Here is a 22,683-nt window from a genome sequence, read left to right as displayed (position 1 = left end):
TCCTGAAGAGATTCACATTTGTGTCCCCATGGTCATTGAACAGCCACCAGCTTACAGACTGGTGCTGGTGAGAGCGTTTTCTTCAATATTCTGTCTGCAATCTGAACAATGGTGCTTGTCACTGCAGCAGAAAAGGAACCATAAGGTGTGATGCAGATTGGAGGAAAGTATGACACTCTTTGGACAATATTACTTATCCAGTATCATTTCTAGTGGGTCGAGGAAGTTCAGAATCTGACCCTGCTACGTGACTCATATATGGTCCCAATTTAATCAAACTATTAACAAAGCTTAAGGTTAAATGAAAACCTGCACATTTGCAGGATTTAGGCTGTAAACACAAGGGATATTAATATTAAACTTAAGATCTGAAATAGCCAAAGTTTGTGGTTTTCATGAACATTGAAACAGTGATTTTACCATTTGCCCTTATGTGATCATCTCTTGCCTGAACAACTTGCCTTGCCTTTTAATTAGGAAAAGTCATCCTTGAATATTAAATATTATCCAATATTGTATCTACAGATGTGGACATCACAAACCATCCCTACAGGAGACACTTTGTCATTAGGAGCGTCACTGTTTCTTCTGAAAGATGAAATTTATACGCAACAGGCACAAAATGTTATTAGAATCATTTGTCACAGAGTGTTGCCAGTAAATTGGTGAGGAAGATGTGTGCTTTCTGTCATCTTGCTGCTTAAGATGCACATAGCAGAATACCAGTTTTAAGGCCTTTAGCAAAATTTGATCAGTCCTGTCTCAGAGAAAAAAAAAAGGATTGAAAAAACCCTTTTCAACTCTGCCTATCTGTCCAACCTGTATAGAAACAAGATAACAACACTAAAAAAGAAATCATTGAACTTTAGCCCTGGCACTTCCGTAATGAATGATATCAAGACCTGCAGACATTGCCAGACTTTTGACTGTGAAGATGATGATCCAATGCAAATAGGAAAACTTCTGAATCTAGTCTTAACATGAATCAATGTAATACTATCTGTATTATGCTTCTTCTAAGTAGTGAAATTCAATTACTGATAGAAACATTGTATCAGACACTAAACTAGAAGGGTTATGCTAGCAAGACGGAAGTAGCAAATAATTAATTCTCCAAATCTAAGATTTCTTCTGATGACCATTCACTGATTTTTCTTATTGTCCCATTCTGTTTTACAGGACTTCTTTAAATTAGCATGGTGTTTATTCAAATGCATTTTGAATGTTTAAAGCTGAAAAATATTTCCATGTAGAAAAGGAGGCATTTCTGATAAACCAAATCCCAGAAATGGTCACCAAGACTGAGCTACTCCATAGAGACCTTGTTTATCCCTGTGAGATCAGGATTCCAAAGTAGTTCATGTGATACTAATGTGAACTGTATACTTTCTTTGCCAGAACTTTTTGAAGATCAAGAGGTGAAGAAACGTTTTCATTATCATTATTCAGTAGTGGGCTCACCAGTCTCTATTCGTTTAATTGTTAAATGAAATAAGGATTATACTGGAATCAAAAGACCCTTCTATGACAATATTTAACTGTGAGAACTTGCTGTCACGTGCACATATTAGCCTTTTTCATAAAATCCTATTAAATATCAAAGTTCCACAGCTAAGCTAACATTACCCATTGAACTTTTCTAACTCAAATAGTGTGGCAGTAGAAACATGCCAAGAAACAGGATATGTTTAAACCCTTAACCAGTGGCTACATGGCCAGTGTTTAAAGAAGCCAAATACAGATTATTGCTAATACACCAAATACTTTTTATTCAAACATGAAAAACTTTAATTAGCAATTATCTTATTTAAATGTTGCTTTTCTGACACCTCTGCTTGAAATATGTTTTTTCATTATTGTAAGTATCTCTACAATTCTGGTGATAATTTAAATTGCTTGACTTGATTGTTCAGGTGACAGTCTAGCACATACTTGTTTGTTATACTTGTTTATAATAAAGTATGCAGGTTTAAGCTGTCTCATTACAGTTGGAATCTGATTAATAATTAATCCAAAGCCAAATTTATCTCTAAATAATGCATTATTGTATACAACATCTGTAAGGTGCAGGTGTGTTATATGCCCATAAAATGTGCAGGCAGTACAATGTGCCCTAAAGGTGTCAGAAAGAGGTAGGAAAACATAAATTGACAGATGCGTCTACTGCAGAGCATTTATTAACATTGTGAACATTAAAATAATTCTTTTTTTTTTGCAGTTTTGGAAAGTTCTTTATACTAGCAGTGACTATAGGAGTTCCCTGGGAGTTGGACTTTGATGATCCTTATTGGCCCTTTCCAACTAAGGATATTCTATGATTCTATAACTCTGAGGGCTTTTTTTTTTTTTTAATCAAGCAGCTCAACCATTTTAGCCTATTAAATACAGCTTAAGGAATGTTTGCTCTCTATCCTATCTATAATGCCTTTTAGTTTGGCTACCAGCCTACTCAGTGTGATGGTTGAGAATTAAAAAGAGCTTAAAAGTAAATCTACTCTTTCCCTACAGGCTCTTGAATCCAAAAGGAGTGCTTTTCTAAATCAAGATAATTCAACAGTTCTTCTCTAAACTGCCTGTTTTTAAGACTATCATGCTGCAGTGGTTAGTTGGTTGCAGCACAGCTTTAAATCATATTGCTATGAGAATGAGACTCTTTGTATATATGTTTTCAAAAGGTCAAGGTTTTTAAAATTTGAAAGAGAGTATTCCCTTCCTGCCCATTAAAAGAGAAGACTTTAAGGGAAAGTTAAAGAGCAGACAGGAAGAACTTTCTGGATATCAGAGGCCTTCCTTAAGGCCTCAGTTTGCAAACTAGAAATTAAGTCTTTTTAAAAAGTCTTGACCTAGGCACTAAATCTGAGTAACTTTTTTGGGAATCCTGGAGTTATTTTAACAGAAAATTACAGTTTATCCTATTCTAATAGCATGCTGTTAGTTTGCCATTCTTGAAAAGGCTGAAAATCAAATCTTTGTCTTTAATATCACCATTTGGAAAATTTATTTTGTAGCAAGACTATTTGAGGTATTCTTGGATAAAGTTTCAGTGGAGCAAAATGTGCATTTTCTTCTAGGAGGAAAGGCAGGCACCCTGGAAAAGACTTGCATCATGCCCATTTCAGCAGAGGCACACACGTTTTATCAGAGGGACCAGGACAACAAACCTGCTCTTGAAGTGTTTCTGAGGAGTCATTAAAAAGAACATACAGTGTTTCCCATCTCTTGGCCTTGCACTCTGCTCTCTAAGGAGAAGTTACAGAGTTACAAAAACCAGATGAGAGCCGGGATTCTGCAAAGGATTGGATTTCATTTTTTCCCTCCTTATATTTGTTAGTAAGCACCGCGTATATATAGAAGCGTTTGACTTGTGAGACATAAGACATTTCATAAGTCATCTACTTTTGTCATTTGAGGCATCTGACTCTGTTATTACAGGAGCATGCCAATAAAATAGCCCACAATGAGCTTTTATAACTTCTTCAAACCCAAGCTTTTTTTAACTAACAAAAGTGTTAATAGTGATCAAAAGCTTTCATTAAATTTGCACAAAGAAAAAGACATAAAACTTTTGCTTTGTAATTTCAGCATTATATGCTTTGTGAATTCTCATTATAGTAGAATATTAAACACTTTCACTCCTTTGAGAAAAACTGCATCTTTCCCATTATAGGTGAGTAAGTAAATAACATCAGCTGAATTTTTTTGGCAGCCCGAGTTCCTTCTATAATTGTCTTCATTTGATCATGTCCATGGGGGTAAACACTGGGCCTACATGTGCTAAGTAGGAGTTGCAGTGTGTTATGTCTTCACTTCTGAAGGTTTAATGGGAGAGTTAACACACACACACTTCTGCTGATAAACAATTAACTGTATGCTGGTGTCAGCTTGTCCTGTTAGAAACCTTGCAACACAATACCACAAAATGAGGAATATACATGTATAAAACAGGAAAGAAGTGCCTTCATTGAATGGCAGTCAAAATCCACATAATTTTACCTTAGCCTAGCAACTTTTCTGAATTACATGAAATCACATTTTATTCTTAGTATATGCCCACTACAGGGGTTGAGAGAGGAGTTGATTAAACTTGTTATACTCCAAGACATAAATGCATTACTTTTCAGTCATGTGAGAAGAATCATACAGCACAAATTATTTGAAGCAGGTTTAAAATGTTTGGTAACACATGGGGAAAATAGTTTTTCATGCTGTTTGACATGGATACTGGTAGACTGCAAGACAACAGCCAGTGAGATTGTATCCTGTCCTAAAGCTTATAATGGAGTTCCTTAATCCCATTAATTTTTGTGTTGCTCACATTAGCAATTAAGATCAGTTCCTGTCCCTTAGGGATGGTAGATTTGGGTATGTTGCACTAACCAGCACAGTTCTTAACAGAAGTCAATTCCACCATTTAATTTTTTTATCCAGTATTCCAACTTCTGAGGCATAAGTCAACAGTCATAGTTGTTTTTATTTTTTGTTCTAAAAATGTGAAAAATTGACAGTATTTATAGATGGTTTCACATGCATACTCAAAACTCCTTTACTATAAATAGATTTATGGTTGAAATTTCAAGTCAGAAGACCTTAACAAAACATCTATTGTACAACTACCACAAAATGACAGGAGTCAGTAGATAGGTAACTGTCTTTTTAATTTCTCTGAAACATTTATATTTTGCATAAACCAGACATGAAATTCAGGGTCCTGACCACTAATGTAATTTTTCCTATATTCTCGGGATTTTCAGAAAAATATATGCAGAAAATCTCTCTGTTAATATACAGCCATAATACAGAATATACTCATTTTCTGAGTAAACAGCAGCTGAAGTAAAGGGAAAGTACCACTTTTCTTCTGCCAAAAACCAGAAGGAAATTCCCAGCTTCTGTTCTGTTCTTTGCTATAGCAACCTACCCCTGGAAGAAGAGTCACCAGGAGGGAAAATCTCTGTTGGGATAACAGTAAAACTAAGCAGTATTTGAAGATTTTCTAGTTCTCTCACATTCTGACTTCACATATCTAATTCTCTCACATTTTGACTTCAGGCTGTGAAAACAAAGTTGTTGCAGCTGGCACTCCTCTAACTTTTTTGTACAGAAAAAGCCCTTCCATCCTTTCTTTTCTCATCTGACTTCCCCTTTCTGTAGGGATCTATACATTTTTCTTGAATTCCTTGTACAAATTGCTTTTCCCTTCTCCATCTAAGATAAGAAGCTGCAATGAAGTTCAATTCTCTGAGCATTCCTAAGTCACTGCTCAAGGACAGAAGAAACGCCAGAAAAGTTAGGAAAATAGTAGGGGAAGAGCATGAATGAAGAAAATTTATGAAAAGGGCCAGCAGAGAAGGACAATAGGACATAATAGTAAAAACATTAACCTTTACTTATAGTAAGTTTCAAGATTACTGTTATTATATTCCATAGCACTAATACAGAGACAGGAAAAATGAAAAGAGTGAACACTGAGTGAAAGAGCAAGTCAAAATTAGAGAGGAAGATAAAGCCAAGGAACCATGGTAGCAGAAAGAGAATAAAAACTGTTAGTCATTAGAATTGAAAAACAAATTTGAAGACAGAAGAAGACAAAAGAAAATTAAATAAGATTGATAAGATGGAAGGAAAACACATTATTACAAAGAAAGCCTTAAAATACATTATCAATATAAAATTCAAATAACTTAGCTGCCAAGGGTTATGGCTGTACAGGGGAAGAAGGAAACTAAACTGATCTCATGGAATGAGTATGAATGCAACAGCTCCTCACATTCAGATGCAATGAGTAAGTAACAGACAAACTGAAGAAGGGATTTTCTCTTACAGATTACTTTGCCAACATTGATCTGTTACATATGTGTTTTGTCCAGCAGAAGCAGCTGAGGCCTAAATGCATGCTTAACTATTTGACATTGCTCATTTCAGTACTTAATAAAGTCACTTTCTGTGGAAAGAGATGCTGTGGTTTTCCTCTGTTTAAAATTCTTTCTTTTTTCCTCTTAGGTTCTGAAGTTCTTCCTAAGTAAGAAACAAGATGTGAATTCACCTGTTGGTGAAGAATAAGATCAGATGACTGCTTTTAATCTTTTTAAAATTCATTATACTCGTATCTGTGTTACAAAGAAGCCTAAAAGCCCCAGTCGACATCACCTTGTTGCTTGCTGCTGTTGACACCATATAAAAGCATGGATCCCGTTCAGAGCTGTCACCTCGCTGTCCAGTTTGGAGCACAAACAGTGTGAGCTTGCATCTGCTCCCAAAAGGCCACACAGACATTCTCTGGGTAATTTAGAAATCAGGACCTCCAAAATTTCTGACTGCCTTCCTGAGCACTTGCTCATCTTTTTCTAGAAAAATGTTTTCTGGGTCATATATGTATGGATAGCTAGAAGGAATTTAGGATCAACAGCAGTGAAGATCTGAGGCACTGTATGCCAAAAGGACTCACCAGTATATACCCGCTGGGTCCACTGATTTCTACCAGTCTGCATCTTTTTTTTTCATTTGTTTTAATTATTTTAAGGCGCCACATACACTTAAATCTTATTTGAAGTCTCAAGTAAAAGGCACTATAATAAAACCAGCCATTTTGCATAAATTATTCTTTACAGGTGCAAAGGGTGATGGTGTCAATGAAAGGAAAATTATCTTGATTAATCTCCGTCAAGTACAGCATTTTAACATAAGATAGGCAATGAAATTCAGGGACTGATTTACTTAATTTCCTATCTTTTAAAGCCTCACAAAGGTTCCCTGGGAGTTTAGAAGTGCAGGTGTGTTTAATCCAGCTCCTCAAAACTAAGTTCAACTCTTTTTCTGACCAATTATCTCAGAACTCTCAATTCTGCTGATTTCACTAATTTCTTCTGACTGAAGAGGCACCACTTAAATTCTTTAAATATTGTTCATCTGGGAGAAAAAAACAATTCCTTTGACTTTTTTTCTGGCTGCCTAGCTTCTTGAATTATTAATAATGCTTTGTTTCACATTGTTTATCAGCACGATTTTTGGATTATGGCTATGGGCACACAGACACACACACGTTCACAATTATTTTCTTTGTTTTCGCATTCTGAATATTCTTGGTTTTCCCAATAAAATACAAAGCTGTGCTCTGGGGAAAAAAAATAGGTGAAGTTACATGAAGCAGATGAAATAGATGTTTCCAGCAAGACAAACTATGTGAAAGGAGGGGATGAAGCTAAAGAACAATGTACTGCCCTGTTCCCCAGCACCAAATGTGGAAAACACCTCACAAATACTGGTTGTAAATGTAAACATGAGTTGCCCAATGAAAAGAGAAAAATTGGCCAGAGAAACAGTAGGTACTTTAAATACGTACTTTATTTGAATTTCTGTGTTTTGAAATCAACTTAAGATTTTGATATGTGAATGACTTATAAACCCAGTGGGAGGCCAAAATTAATTTAGCAGAAGAAAAATCTTTACCCTAAGGCATTACAATTGTTTCATTATATGTGAACTAGTTTTCCTGAAATTGTCTAGTATATTTTTAAATTTAGATAGGGCTAGTGTAAGATATACAGATATACTCCAAAGTAATTCTTCCTTTTCCTTGTAGCCAAGGATTTCAGTTCACTAGCACAAATTTCCTTGAAACACCTGGCAGGCAAAGCAAAGCTTCCGTCGTGGTTGTACACTTCAAAACGACAGTTTGACCTGTTGTTTGACCTGTGGACAGTTTTTGATTACAAATCCACCAAGTATTAAAACATACCATTCTACACAGAGCTGCTTTCCTTTCAGATGCAGACTACAATTAGCCAAGGCCTCGTCTCTGCTCTACCTGAGCATAGGGTTGTGCCAGCTGTGTGTGGAAGTATGCATAGTTAGGTATACCTGATACACTCATTTCTTGGTTCTCACTTTAGCAAAAAAGCTGTTATAATACAAACAGTTATTCCCAAAAAGGCAAAAAGTGCTGGGGAGTAGCTTGACATTACATATTTTACATCTTGTGAGCGGTGATTTAATTAAAACTACCAAGACTATCTGAATATCTGTATTTTGTTTTGAAAGTAAGAAGCATTACATACACGACATTTTTTTTCTTGTACAAAGGCAGCAGTTGAGAAATTTGCCATACTCTCAATTATTAATGTGAGCATGAGGTTAGGTTGGCCACACCAACTGAGACTATGACCTGCAAAACCACAGCTACATTAGCTACCCTGAAGGGAATTCTTTTTCATTCATAGTGACATGCTTTTGCTTACCTTATATTCACTTTCATCAAGGAAGAGACAATCACTGGTATTTAGGTTTTTTCCATTTTTTCATGGGGCTAAGATCAATCCTCTACAATGGACCTTTGTGGACAGGAGTTCATGGACTTCAGACTCTCCAGAGAGACGAGGATCCAGAGGGAGTGTACTCCATCCTCAGGCAAGCTGGTTTTGAAGCTGGGACTTCGCTGGGACTCCGGAATGAGTAATGCACAAAATAGTCCCCTACTGCAGAATGATTTCCAGAGAACCCCATAACTCTGAGTCACTGATAAGATAATCACTATCTCTGGCACAGTCACAGTCCCTCTGCTTTTTAGGCCTATTCTGAGTTTCAAATATCTGATCATATTTCCTACTATTACCGCCTTTAAATAGCAATAATTCTGTCTGCAATAATGCCAATCATTAATGATAAACTACATTCTTTAAATAAATGAGCAGCTAAGTTATAATGTGATACTGTCCTTTTTCATTTTGCTTCGCTTTTCTGGGACTCTGCAGACTTACAGCCATTTGCAACAGGTCTTCTCAGGACCTTGTCTTACAAAAGACAAAACGTTCTGGCCCTAGTCCAGGAAAGCACTTAGATACATATTGACATTTAAGTAGATGAGTGGCCTTAGTGAGGTCAATGGGACTACTTACTTGTGTAAAGCTAAACCTGTCCTGAAATATTTTGTTCTATGGACACAGACTATTCAACACTTTGAATGATTGAACCCTTTGCGAGATCATATGCAATTACTATTATTACACAAATATTTTATGTAGTAGTAATTGCCTTCCAGATTATTTGAAGTATGCAAGTTTATATTCAGTGAAAAATTAATGTATCAAATTTCAATCCAACCCCATGTAAAAGGTACACAATTACTTCCAGGAAATATAAGGTGTTTCTAATTGATGGTGTGCTTTTCTGCAGTGTTTTCCATATGTTGAGATTGCAAGGATAGGTCATAATAGGGTCTGAGTGTGACCCCAAACTTGCCCTACAGAGCATGGCTAAGTCTCTGTCACCCCTCATTTGCTCTCTGGCCAACACTTGCAGGAAGGGTAGTTCCTGCATCTCTGTGAGGGAGTGGGTTTTGTAAAAATTAGGGCAAATGACCAGACCCCAAACTTACCAGCATTTTTGAAGGAAAAATAACATCAAAATACCTTGGCATTATGTTGTCTCTCTAGTCATAAACTAGTATTGCAGCATGGAAGCTGAATGTTGCTTTTTGCCTTATAATCCTGCAAGTCCATTTTTTAATGACATGAGACATAACTCAGACTTTGTTTTTTATTCTTCCTCTGTAGAGACTGAATGGCAATCTCACCTCATTACTGATGTATATTTCCTATATAGTATCATTAACATAAATTCACAAAATATGAGATTGTGTCATCAATTACAGGTTCTTTCTTGGAGGTACCAAGCATGGAAAAGAAAGAGAATGTACCTTTTATGAGGTTTCACAGGAAAGTCCAGCTCTGTGTGGCACTCACAGACCTCTCCAAAATAGGGAGGGATCTGTAGGTGGTTTCTGCTGGGACATACTGAGAGCAAGGCTTCGAGATCTCAGTGAACCACTCTACTAGGAAGAAATAATTTTCTTAAAAAGGGTGTAATCACAGATTCTGAACAACAGAGTTTATCTTATAGCTTCCTCCAGACTTCTGTCAAATAACTTAGATTCATGATTTTAGAAAAAAAATCCAAGGCTTTCTATTAGAGCTGTATTTCTTCTTGGTCCTGATATGTATACAATACCTATATAAGTAAATAGGAAATATTAATTAGTGAGATCCTAATTAAGATTTTTCTAGTGCTTGTTTACTTGTATTTCTGATGATCTTCAAATTGTTCTAGAAGAGGAAATGTGAAAAACTAACACACCAATATGAAGGGCTATCTTCTTCTTGATGCTTTCTTCATGTTGTCTTATGAGCTCTCTGCCACCAGTTGAATGGCACAGAAGGTTACAATGGAAGAGTTAATCTCTAACCTTAATTTTTCCAGTAGCTAGGAATCAGCGAAGTGATCAACATCCAGAGGTGTGCAACTCCTCCTTCTTAGAATTCTGATATTCACATGAAGTAAAACATTACAGGTAAAGCCAACAAGGTTTACACAGCTTCCGAGTTTAACTAGCTGCCAGAAAACAATAAAAGTTACATTCAGTTCTATTCAAGTGAACACCTTGAAATTTGAAAACTATTTCCAATGACACTTGGGCTACACCAGCCTTTTCACTTCTCAAAGCTCTGCAGTAAATCTTGCAGCAATAAATGTTCCTGCAGGCACTTCCTGCTTGCTCTGCGGCGAGGAAGGGCCACGCAAAGCCCGGCACTGGTGCCCCGACACTGGTCAGAAGCAGGAAGCCAGGGAGGCATCAGAGAACAACACAACAACCCAGACTCTTGAAACCCTCACCAGCACTTTGTCTGAGCTTGGCCAAAGGTTAAACTGGCTCCTGCGAGCTCATCTCTTCTGCCTTGATTTTGCGCTGACTTTCCATTGCTTGTAAAACAGGAAGCAGTGGCCAGGCTGAACTCCAGTGAAGATATTTTCTGGGTTTGTTTTGCGATTATTTGTTTGACTCAGCAAATCTACTCTTTGATAGTTGTTTGTATTATGATACCTGGGAGCTCACTAATTCAGAACCTGTCAGATCATTTTGGCTTTAAAATATGTCCATGATCATTCACAGTTCATAAGAATATCAGTTCGAAACACTTCAGCATATTAGTTTTGTTACAACACTATCGGTGCTCTGTTCTAAGGAGAACACACCTTCAAAAATATTCAAGAATGCATGTGAAGGAAAAAAGAACATTTCTCTTCCTGAAGTATGCAAATTGTAAACATGGCTTGAGAAAATAAGCCCGGTCATTAAATTCCAACACAAGAAAATATCCTGCTGGGCTTTTTGATGTGAAAAAAATTTACAAAACCCTATGAGAGCCTTGACCCAAACTCTTCTTCAAATCTACCTTTACAAATCTTCTACTCAAGTGTGTGCAGTTGAGCTTTCTCTTTCTCTTTTTCCATCAGTGTTTCCAAAGTGCCTCCCTCTCACTGGTTACCAGGCAACAGAACAATATTGCTCTGCATGCACATCCAGCAATAAATGACATTATACTGTATTTTTGCAGTTTCTCAAAGAAAATAAAGATGTCCTGAAATACTGTCTTGTGAGATAAATAGCTACTGCCCAGAAGTCATTTAAATGCTTAAAATGCTGGGGTTTTTCTTCATAGAAAGGCAGAGATTGAAAAAATCAAAACGGCTCTAATAGAGGAGCTCCCATCCAAAATGAATTTATAATGCTAAAATAGACCACACTCTAAAAGAAAGCTGCTTCAGTTGATATTTCAAACAATTAACAGCCTTTTAGGTTCTACAGCCACTTGCATAAGCCTTTATCTTACAATCAAGGCAAGACTAATGAAGCAGCAAGAGGCATCAAGTTAAAGTACTTTTGGTGTCCTAAAGACTAAAATGCTGCCTGTATGACAAAGCTCTTTTTTCCTGTTTTGTTTGCTGGTTTGATGTCAATAAAACCCAAGAAAGTTTAGCAATCTGCCAAAAAATCTTTGGTTTTGATAGCAGTTATTAAAGATGGGCCAAGATCAAATCAAACTTCACACCTTCTCTTAACCTAAATAATCACTGAGAGGGAGGGATGGTTTGCAGCCCTTCATCTGCAATCAAAACGAATTTAAGAAAGGTCTGACTCTAGATCCTGACCAAAGTAACTCTAGGTTGTTTTAGGTAGTTTTGATTCAGTTTCAGATTTCACATTGTAGGTCAAATTCACCTTTATATAACACTAAGATAAGAAACTGAAGGCTTTTGCGGTTTTTTTACTCCTGAAACAAGGGGGAAATCTTTAATTATAAACAAATACCCCATGTAATCTTACCAGAACATGAACTGTACTGAATTCTTAAATCTCTAATTCTTAAATACATAAGTATGCACTGGTTCCAGAGAATAGCCCCCACAGGTGTATTGCACAAATACATTTTAAAACAATGTCAGGGGTGAAATCTCAGAATACTCATCGGCCCAGTTTTTTGTTCTGCAGTGGTCAAATTGCATCATTTTCTAAGACAGTTTTTATTTAAATTTACACGGAAAACTTTCGTTTTTGTTACACTTCTGGTAGACTGGGTTTTGTTTGTTTGGCTTAGATGTTAAATTGTAAGTGATTAATGTTTTCAGACTGGATAAAAATCTGTTCCCAGAATGATCTGACATATGACCTTCAGGACAGACAGAGCATTGGGATATATATGACACCTGAAAAAATAGTTCCATTCCCTGCTGTTGTTGATTTAGTAGTGGTATAGAGTTACTTGCTAGATAAGAGCAGGAAGATTTGTGGTTTGCTTTCTTGGATCTGGGAAAATGCAGTACAGCAAAATGATGCATTCTCAGCTTGTCTAGATAGCATAAATAGCATTGCTCTGTGCATACATTTGACTCTTTATTTACTCTAAAAGTCAGCAGAGATGAGCATAGAGCTTGTACTATAAACACCTCAGTTCTGTTTCTAGCTCCTGCAGGAGGAACCAAATGCAAACATTGGATTAACTTATTTACAGGATGGCTGGAGCTTTAGCTGGTGATTGCCTGTAGTGGGAATATTACGCCTTGGTCAAAAGAAAGACTCAGTTTGCACTGAAATATAAATAGCAATCACAAGAACTAACACCTCAAGGCATGACCTGGCTCGTAGTTTACTGACATTTCTGGTATGCCAGTCCTTCCCCATATGGAGCTTGTTTTAACTGAACAAAAAATATTATCAGATTATTTTACAGTTCATAAAATGCAGTACACTCAAGAGTACTTGATGAGATTTCTATAAAGTCCCCAAGCAGTAGGCAACAGAATGTTTTCTCTGCAGAAGAAAGCAAACAATTACATCAGTTGGGATGAGAGTGAATGATAAGATGACACGTCTAGAGAAATCAGTTAGATCCCTTATGTGTTCATTCTAACAGATGACTTTATTAAGAGAATTTTTTTGATTAAATGTTCTAGTCGCACAGCAAAGGGGAGATGGTGGCCTCTGCACTCTTCTGAAGCCAACTTCATTTTCCATCTTATTAAAATTATATTCAAGTAGTCCTACTCATAACAGGGAAGAAAAAACACTTAAAAGTGAGTATTTATTTTTTATATGTCGTCAATGATGAGAAACAATATTTGCATATTGAGTTGCTTTCCACATATGCAGGCACACAGCTTGCAATCCAATTATTTTAAGCTAAGCTAAATGAAAAACTAGACTGTGCTATCTCCTAAAAAAAAAAAAGAAATCAATGGCCACTGTAAGGATCAATAATCTAAAAAACTATTGATTGCTCATGTAACAACCTGTACTTTCCATTACACACTAAATACTATTGTAGATCAATATTTGCCAGATGTCCATTTGGAAATGAAACATTCTGGCTATGGTGTCTGTCCTTAACCTTGCAAAAAGTGCTGGTCCTTACATTTAATTGAAACATCTCCTGATGTTCTGCAGTATTCCACTAACAACCTCGCCCACAAGCCTGGTTATCTTCCTTTTCTGAACTTAGCGAGAGAGTTACATTCCATGGCTTTTATTACTCTCTTGGTAACATTGTACAAATCAGTCTTAATCATAATGATCATCAACATAACAGTAGAGTTAGTTATGTGTATTTGGAAAAGGTGAGAGGAAGATGCCTGATTTAGTAATGAAGGGGAATTCCTTATCTTTGAACATAGCTATCAAAACTAACACATTGGCCAAGCAAGCGAGATTCTCATTTGCACCTGTTTTATTAATGGATCTCCTACAAACAATCACCCTTTTTTTTTTTTTTCCCAATGAAAGACTGAACAATAGAAAAAAGCAACTGTTACAATCCCACTGCTACTCCCCCAAACAGCTTTGAGGCACTGAATTTGTTCAGCACGGAAATGTTCCTTCCCACCTCTTGGGTTTGGGCGACATGGGCACAGGGCACTCAGAGCTGCAGCACCGACGAAGGCTCCAGGGGTGGGGCAGAGGGACAGCGGTGGCACTGCCAACCGGATTTCTCTCCTCTGAGTCCCGCGATGAGAACTCGGAAAGCACTGGGGCACTTTGCATCTGAAAGAGGAGCTGCGTTTTGTGTTGTCAAAGAGGGAGAGAAGGTTTAAATAGGTAATTTTTAGAGGCTGTCAAAACTGAAAAGTGTAAACATTGTTAACATCTCTTTAAAATTCTGGCAGGGAATGAAAGCCACCTGGATGTGTGCCATCCCCCAGTTGCAAAACCGTTTAGCAAACCATATGCTGCCCTAGAAGACAGGTCCTCGACAGATCTTTGCTGGTCGCTTGGGGAGCAGCAGCAAGTAGCCATTGCCCAATCCAGGCAGCACCACTGTTTCCTCTTTCTGCAACAGCCTTTGCTACACGGGTCCTGGAGACAGCAGGCACTGCTGGGGAAAGTGTGCAGGCATCTCTTTTCAGCCTTGTACAGCGCCTCTTTCCATTTACATTCCTGTAGAGGGAATTCAAACATCTTTCTGATTTACCTGTGGTTGCTAAATAGAACCTAAGTCTCCTTTGCATTTGATTTTGCGCTATATGGTGTTAGAGAAAATAGTTGTCCTTTATCGATATAATTCTGCAGTAATTTTATGAGCGCCTGTTCTTCGTCAGTGAGAAATGGATGTGAGTGATTTCAGTTTGACATTAGGATTTTTCACAAGTTTTCTCTCACTCAGAAAAAGAATCTGATTTAATAACAGCACTGTAGATGTTTTTAACATGCTGTCAATTGCTGATTGCTATGCAATAAGGCTCTGAAAATTAAAAAGTCAATTGCTTACATTTTACTGTCTTGTCTGAGCAGTCCTGGTGAATTTGTCAGTACACCAGTGTATCTGAAGCAGAATTTGGCCCAGTGATGTAAGATGTCATTAGCATTTCAAAATAGGCACTGTTTTGCAACGTGACAAATAGCCTATAACTCACATAAATTACATATACTTGCACAGACCTGTTTGGTCACACAAAAGGCTCATTTTTTCCCTCAATTCCTAGTGGCTAAATCTGGATGCCTTATCCTCAATCCTGCATGCCTACCATCTCAACATTAATTAATAGTATGATTCTCAACCCTGTATCTTCTCAGTCTCATAAATTATTCTGGCCCTTTCAGCCTGACATTAATTACAGTGCCTCACAGTTCACACTGACACACTTTATCTTAGACTCAAACTGTCTCTTAGGGTGATAGCTCCAACCATACATACCAGTCCTGCAGTTCTTACTGCAGGTCTCTCCCAGCTTCAGTACCTCTAGCCTGTAATCTATCTATCAGTTGGTTTCATCATCCTATCTTGTCCCCTGCCCATCACTGCTCCTTCTGCACTTATCTAGGTTCTCCACGGCTTTTTCAGACTCTGTGAGAAAACTTCAGATGTCATTCACCCCTGTGTACAGCCCTGAACACAAGGCAGGAGGACAAACAGGGTATTTTAGCAGAAACTGAGGCATAGAGAAAGCTTAAAAACATGGAGAGCTCTTGTTATAGATTAATGTCTTTTCCTAGTGGATTAATACAGAAGTTGGTTTGAGCACTGTACTCGTACAAAGCTTGGCAATTTTTCGGCTGCTGGTTATAATCTAGATTTCTGCTATATTGGGGAAAATGCAAAGCTTCCAAAAGGGATTAATTTAGGCATCCCGAGCAGGCTTGCCTAGCTGGGTAAAAGAGCAACAGTGTGGTCAACTCCTGTGGGAAATTTCCAGTCCGATGGCTCTGCAGCATCTGTATTTTGGCACTTCCACCAAACACTCCCGGGAGCACACAGCTGCCAGCTGGAGGCTGGCACAGCCTGCGGGAATGATTTCTGCCAGCAAACGCCCTGGAGGCCTCGCTGCCTTCCCCAGAGGCTTCTTCCCAGCCACGGGAAGCTGGTGGCGGGCAGGGAACCACAGCTCCGGAGGCAAAACAGCAGGGAAGACACAGAGAGGTCTCGGGAAGGCTGCAGCAGCTGCAGGGCTGCCGAGCATTGCACTGAGAGACAGAAAATGATGAGGTGAAGGCAAGGAAAATACACAACCTCTTTCTAGCTAAGTACAGCGTTCCTCCTCTCTTCACCCCATCCCATTTTTAGGATTTTTAGGATGAAGAAGACCCCTGCCACTCTCTCAAAACCTCCCTCTTCATGGTGAGCACACTCCCAGGAGTCCACAGCACTGCTGGAGCTCTAGATGTGCATTTCAGGCACGGGCAGGGGAAGGCTGTCCCAGCCACAGCCAGACCACCCCAAGGATAGCAAAGCCTATCCTGCTATCTCAGGAGATGTTTCTGCTCCCTGCAGCTGCAGCAAGAGGTTTAAACTGGATGTGTTACATCAGTTAGGGAGCCTGGCACCATGCACTGTAGTGAGAAGCAGGACTGGAGGTAGAGAAATGGAGAAATATACTCTATACAAGGGCTGTTATCCCCTAAATGTCACAACTGCTGGCCTCCTTGTGACAAGAAAAGAAGCAGAGTGGAACAGCACAGCAGACAGAGAAAGAATCCTGGCTGGGGTATAAAAACAAGGGAAGGATTATTTCCAGTCAGAGAACAAAATCACATCTTAGCAGAAGGCTCTTGCAAGGGACAGTGTCCCTTTGGGAAGGAAGCCTGCTCAGAATTTGCATTTTAGTCAGGAAATCTAATATGATTTTTACAAGCATATGTGCCAGATCTTTCTCTTACTCTAGCAGGTTATTATTCTCCCTCTCAGCTTTACAATCAGAAGCCTAAACTCCAGTAGCAAGTCCCAAACCTTTTTTAAAATAATCTATTTAAACTCTTCTTTATTTGATTATAGGACCATGAAAATTTCCAGGTGTATTTTCTGAAATTATTCTGCCAAGAACCTGAGAATCTTTGCTGTCACAGTCAGCTAGTGCAGTCACTCAGGAACATCTGTATTTCAAGGAAAACTACGAGCATCCCCATTGAAACAAAAATGGCTTGGAGAAGCCTGAGCAAACTAGCAAGAACATGATGCAGAAGGCTGTAGAAACCATCAATGTGTTTTACTAATTAGATTAGAATTAGCTGGAGTTTTAGTAAAAACTTGTGAACATTTACTGTGTTATGTACTCTGCTGACATTAATACGATGCTAAATTACAGCTATATACGAATAAAAGCTTTTTCAATGAGTAATGAAACCAATATTTTCCTAGTGAACTTTTGAACCTTCATTATTTCAAAATGTATTAACATTGCTGGTAAAGAAAGAGAGAGAGATTTATGTCTGATGGTTTGGAAATTCTTGCTTTGTGAGGCATTCTGAGGACAAAACAGTCATGAGAAATCTACCCCCTATCTGCCCAAGCAGTTGGTGCTCCAAAGCCAACCAGGAAACCATCCCAGCCAGTATTCAAACAGATGCCAAGAACAAATATAATCTGTTCAAGAAAATATGATAATAATTCTTTAATCCTCAATGGATGTATCCACACATAAACAGGCCAACAAACCTATGGCTGGAGATGTTACCATTGAAGACGGGAAAGGATCAAGCTATCAAAAGCTACCCTGGTGGTCATCAAGTGATACTTTGTGCTTCTGTAACTTGCTGAAGAGTGTCCCTGATATTGTTAGATATGGTATTGGGCAGTAATTTATTACATATTGGAATAATTAAGCATAGCTTTCCCATTTGTAAAGAAAATAATGAACGTTTTCACTAGTTTACTGGAAAAGTTACTTTATATCTATTAATGAAAAGCACTTTTTTAACAGATAAGTACTAACATCAGTTTTCATCTTTGTTCCTCTGGTTTTTGTATGCCAGTTCTCATTGATAGCTTCTTATCTTCCATGTTATCTTCTACTGAATATATTGGTAGAGACTGTCTGGTGTGACCACACGCATGAGAGGCCAGAGAACACAACACAGCCATCTATGCACCAAGCCCATAGAGCCTGGGCTGTGGCCAACAAAGATGCCTGGTTTTCAGTCTTTCGTTTTAGTGCTCTTTCCCTACTCTTTTCTTCTTCTCCAGCAGGCTGAAATAATTCATACCACCCGAGACACAGGAGCCGTGTGACACATTTCCTCGCCTGCGAGGTCCATCAGCTGAGAGATCGTGTTTGATTTCTTTTTCTTTATTATGTAATTTTAAAATATAGTAATGAATGGTAGCATAACTTTGAAATTTACCACAGGCCACAAAGAGATGTGGTTCATTTTGTCAGAGTGGAGTCTATCTCTACAGATATTGCAACAAAATACCATACCTCACAAAATCCATAAACTGGGATTTGATTTAATAGATTGGGAATATTGTTTAAATAGTGAATTTATTGACTGCCATTCTAAGACAAATTATACAGAAAATTCAAATCTTATTTATTCTAGCTTTGCAAGGAGCTTAGGGACTATCCAAAAAAAGATATAATGAACTGTATATAATATTGTTAATTGATACGGTATTAATTTGGGGGGATTTTTAGATAAATCACTTTTTTCAGTGGATTCATACTTACAGATTATTGTAAAAATTTCTCCTTCCCCCTCTTCTTAATGTCCTTATTTGCCTTTCCCACTCCTTCACTTATTTTTAAATACCTCCCACATTTCCTGGCCTTCATATTCCCCCTCCCTCCCACCTCCATCTTTTCCACCTTTTTGCAGTATTTTTGTTTTCTTCATTCTTCCTTTGGACACCCCACCCAGGATCCATGAAATATTTCCTTCTGTACAGTTCATTCTTCCCCGCCTCCATACAGTATCCAAAATACCACCAATGTTTGCCTGCATCTCTCTCTCCCTTCTCAGAGCCTCTCCCTGTCCCCTGTGCCTCGGAACGCTTTCTGCACATGCTGCATACCCTGCAATCTTCTTCTATTATCCCTCCCGCTATTCATTCAAGCTCTTGAAGCCCATCCAGCTTCTGCTCTGTACTCTGGCTCTCTTTGCTGCCAGAAAATGGTTTCGTTCTCATATTTCTGGGCAAGGAAACAATCTCCATTTCCTATCTCACTTCCCAGATACTGTTTCACCATCAAATGTCTCTGTCCTTTATCTTCAATCCCTCTTTCTCCTCAGTCCTAGCCCATCTTAAATTTCTATCTTGCTTTCTGCCATTTAGAAGTTCAAGTATCACAGCATCATTTATCCTCAATGTGTCTCTGCCTCATTTATTTGTAACTAATCCATGTCAAATATAGATAACCAACCCACCCCAAACTCCTCTGGGAGTACAGAGTACACAGTTATCAAGAGACAGTTCTTCCTAGACAAAATATTTACAGGTCCACTTTCATTGTAAAATAAGGAATGACATTACCCCCCGCATAAGAAATCACTGCCTCTCAAAGGTACACCCAAAAATCCTATTCAATACAGTTTCATGTTCTGCACTGTTTAGAATTTAAATTACAATAGAGATTTTAATTAATGTGTAGGCCAGGTTAAAATCCTCAGAGAGCTAGTAGTTATTTCCTCTGAATATCTTGGTTTTCCCTTGTTTCCTCATTCATCTGTCAATTCTTGTTTCTTGCAAATATCAAAGATCTTTTATATGGTTAGTGATGGTTAGTCTTTTGGTCAGTTCTGCTTAGAAATTTGTACATAATTTTGATCATCATTTATTTCCAGTGTCCCAGGTCTCTAAACCCAAGGTCAAGCTTCTCCTTTTTCCTCATAAGAATGCCCACTTTACAGTTGACACATTTAACCTTTGACTCAGAGCCTTAATTCTCTGCTAGATTTTTCTGAGATGACAGAAGTCATATGTGGCCTAGCTCTCTGCTGCTTCTTTGAAAGAATTAATTATAGCAGTGGTTGCTTCAATTCTTCAATAAAGTAGCAGTATTCCTAGATATAGTATAAAGTTTCATATTCAAGGAAAAAAAGTGAGTATTTCACTTAGGCTTACAGTTAACTCCTCTAGTCTAGACTTCAAAGTGAGACTGTATTTATGAGATTCAGTAAGTCCTCAGGGCTCTTAGTCTGAAAGTCACTGAAAAAGTCTCTGAAAAGCCAAAAGTGTGGGATCTTCCCTCCCTCTTGGAACAAAGTTATGATTCATTATCAGCAAGCAGGCTAAAACCAAATCTTAAAAAAATAAAAAAGAAAAACAAATAGAGTCCAATCATATCATATTAAGGTTCAAGTTGTTAATTCTCAGTGAAGGTAAATTCTGCATTTTTTCCTAGCAATTACCAAAGGGGTCTTATTCATTATGGAGAGATACTTAGCTCCGCTTCTTAGGAATATGTAAGAACTCCATAAGAGTAACAAGGGATGAACCCTCTGCTATTTTTCAGTGCTTCTAATTCTACAGTTAGGAGACCCTGAAGATTAAATCTGCCCATCACCTGTGCTCGTGACTGCCATAGCTGCTCGTAGCTCAGGATTGCCCCCTTTGACAAGAAGCTTCTTGTATGTTACAGAAACTGGAAAATTCTTTAAATAAACCCTGTCAGAGTATTCCTGTCCTTCAGCCCTTTTCTTTTGCTCTGATACAATAACCACGAGGAGAGGGAAGTAAGAATGCCACTAGATGGTCTCTACAGCACAGAAAATGAAGCAATCCTCTCCCCGTTTATTCACCACTTACTCGGTCAGGGGGGCAGCTACTGCTGCTATTTTATAGCACAAAATGGCTGTACAACATTAAAGAGAGTGACCAATTATTTTCATTACTGTCTGTATGGCTTGTAGCAGGCTGCTGCCAGCTTGTAAATTCTAGATGTTAAACAGTAGTTTTGATTATTATATTTTGATTATTATATTTTATTATTGGAAGAACAATCTCCGCTCTTCTTGGAAACATTTCCCCCTTCCCGCTCCTCCAAGACACCCATAAATGATTTCAGTTCTTTTCAGCACAGGGATTTCAAAGTGCCCTTTCAATTAAAAACTGTTTTTACTAGCTTGCATGGTTCTCTGGTTACAGTTTGGTTTCTATAGTTCTAATTTTAGGAATATGGTAATCTGAAACTACAAGGGATGGAATACCACTGGTTCTTCCAGCAGCTGAAGATGAAGCACATTCCAGGGTTACATGGCTCTTGGTTAATACTTGAACTAATTTCATCTATAATTATTCTCAATGCCTGAGAAATGTCTGCATAAGTGGGAAGATTATGGCTTTGTGGTTGTTTGGAGTTTCTGAAATCCTTCTCGTTCTATTGTGTTGCATCTGAACGTCTGCTAAAAAAGATAAAACACAGCTGAAATTTGACATTTCAAAATCTACAGCTGGTGCAAACTTCGAGGAGTAAAATTTGTGTGGTGTGATTCAAGAGAAAAAAGGTAGCTGGAATTCTTCCAGACGTGCCATCCTTGAGCACATTGCCATAGATATTCAAGACCAAACACTTCTCAGATAGCAGCAGCTTTAGGATGGATGTACACATATCCTCCCTCCTCCCACACTGAGCACAGGTATACAGCATTATGCGAGCTTGCTTGCACAACCCCAAGAGATTAAAGAGACCCTGGAAGAGAGGAAGGAGAGTAAATGATGAAAGTGCTTATGGACGATGTATCTTGAAGGCCACTGTTTACAGAGTGGATCTATGCACAGACTGCCATGCTCACTATAAGCCACAGGCTCAGACAAATAAGAAAATTAATCCTTTTGAAATAGAAGGACATGGCTTGTCTGGTATGCCAGGTGTGACAGGATCCTTTATCCCTAGAAATGAAAAGTCTTTGAAAAACCGTAACCAGGGTAATATTCTGGTTTTGGTGAAAATCTGATTTAGCATACATAGAAATTGTCTGTGAGGAAAAAAACTACATCTGTTTCACTTACTTACTTCACTTACTATACCCAGCTTTCTGTTTGCTTTAAAAAAGAAGAACAAAATAACCCAAACAACAACAAAACTGTAAGGAGGAATAGTGCTGCAGAAGTACTAAGCTAAACTCAGAAGAGAATAATTTTTGAAAAGTTTTGAATCTCTTCATGAGACAAATCAAAACCCACAGCTCCAAGTAAACCTCTGAGCAGTGTAAGAGAAGTTACAACCCCTACTATTGAATCCCAGCTTGATCTACTGCAGAATTTCCCTCAACTCAGTTCAGCCAGTGTAAATAAGCAACATTACTGAGTCTATGATTTATGTTTCTCCACCTCTCTACTGTTTGTTTTTTCTTAGGTAATTTGGGCAAGCTTTTACATTAAATGCTCCAAGAGGAGAGGGCAAACAATAGGTGAGGAATATTTTCTGAGCATATATATGCATATTAAAAAAAAAAAAAATATATATATACATATATACACATACATATACTGAGCAGAGATAGAGGGTGGATGACACTGAAATAGTGCCTAAAGGGATGAGATGAGGTAGGTGTGACAGGTAAAACTGAAGCCCCCTGGCTGCCTAGGTACAAGGTCTACTGACCATGCTTTAAAGATGAATATATATCTTTACCTAGGCCAGAGA

The 22,683-nt window shown here is 38.1% G+C and overlaps 1 long non-coding RNA gene across 1 annotated transcript in view; it reads right to left on the bottom strand.

The window, feature by feature from the left end:
• Positions 1-13,231: 13,231 nt before the first annotated feature.
• The window catches only part of LOC148225159 (uncharacterized), a 33,266-nt gene continuing 23,814 nt past the window's right edge, over positions 13,232-22,683 (bottom strand). Inside the window, exon 3 of the long non-coding RNA XR_015803301.1 lies at positions 13,232-14,761. This is a non-coding gene — a long non-coding RNA (uncharacterized LOC148225159). The remainder of the gene's footprint in view (positions 14,762-22,683) is intronic.

Source organism: Sturnus vulgaris, chromosome 1 (assembly GCF_052056855.1).
Source record: "Sturnus vulgaris isolate bStuVul1 chromosome 1, bStuVul1.hap1, whole genome shotgun sequence".
In the NCBI taxonomy this organism is placed as follows: Eukaryota; Metazoa; Chordata; class Aves; order Passeriformes; family Sturnidae; genus Sturnus; species Sturnus vulgaris.
The sequence above is the reverse complement of the archived record's forward strand: the minus strand, read 5'-3'. Positions and strand labels throughout refer to the sequence as shown.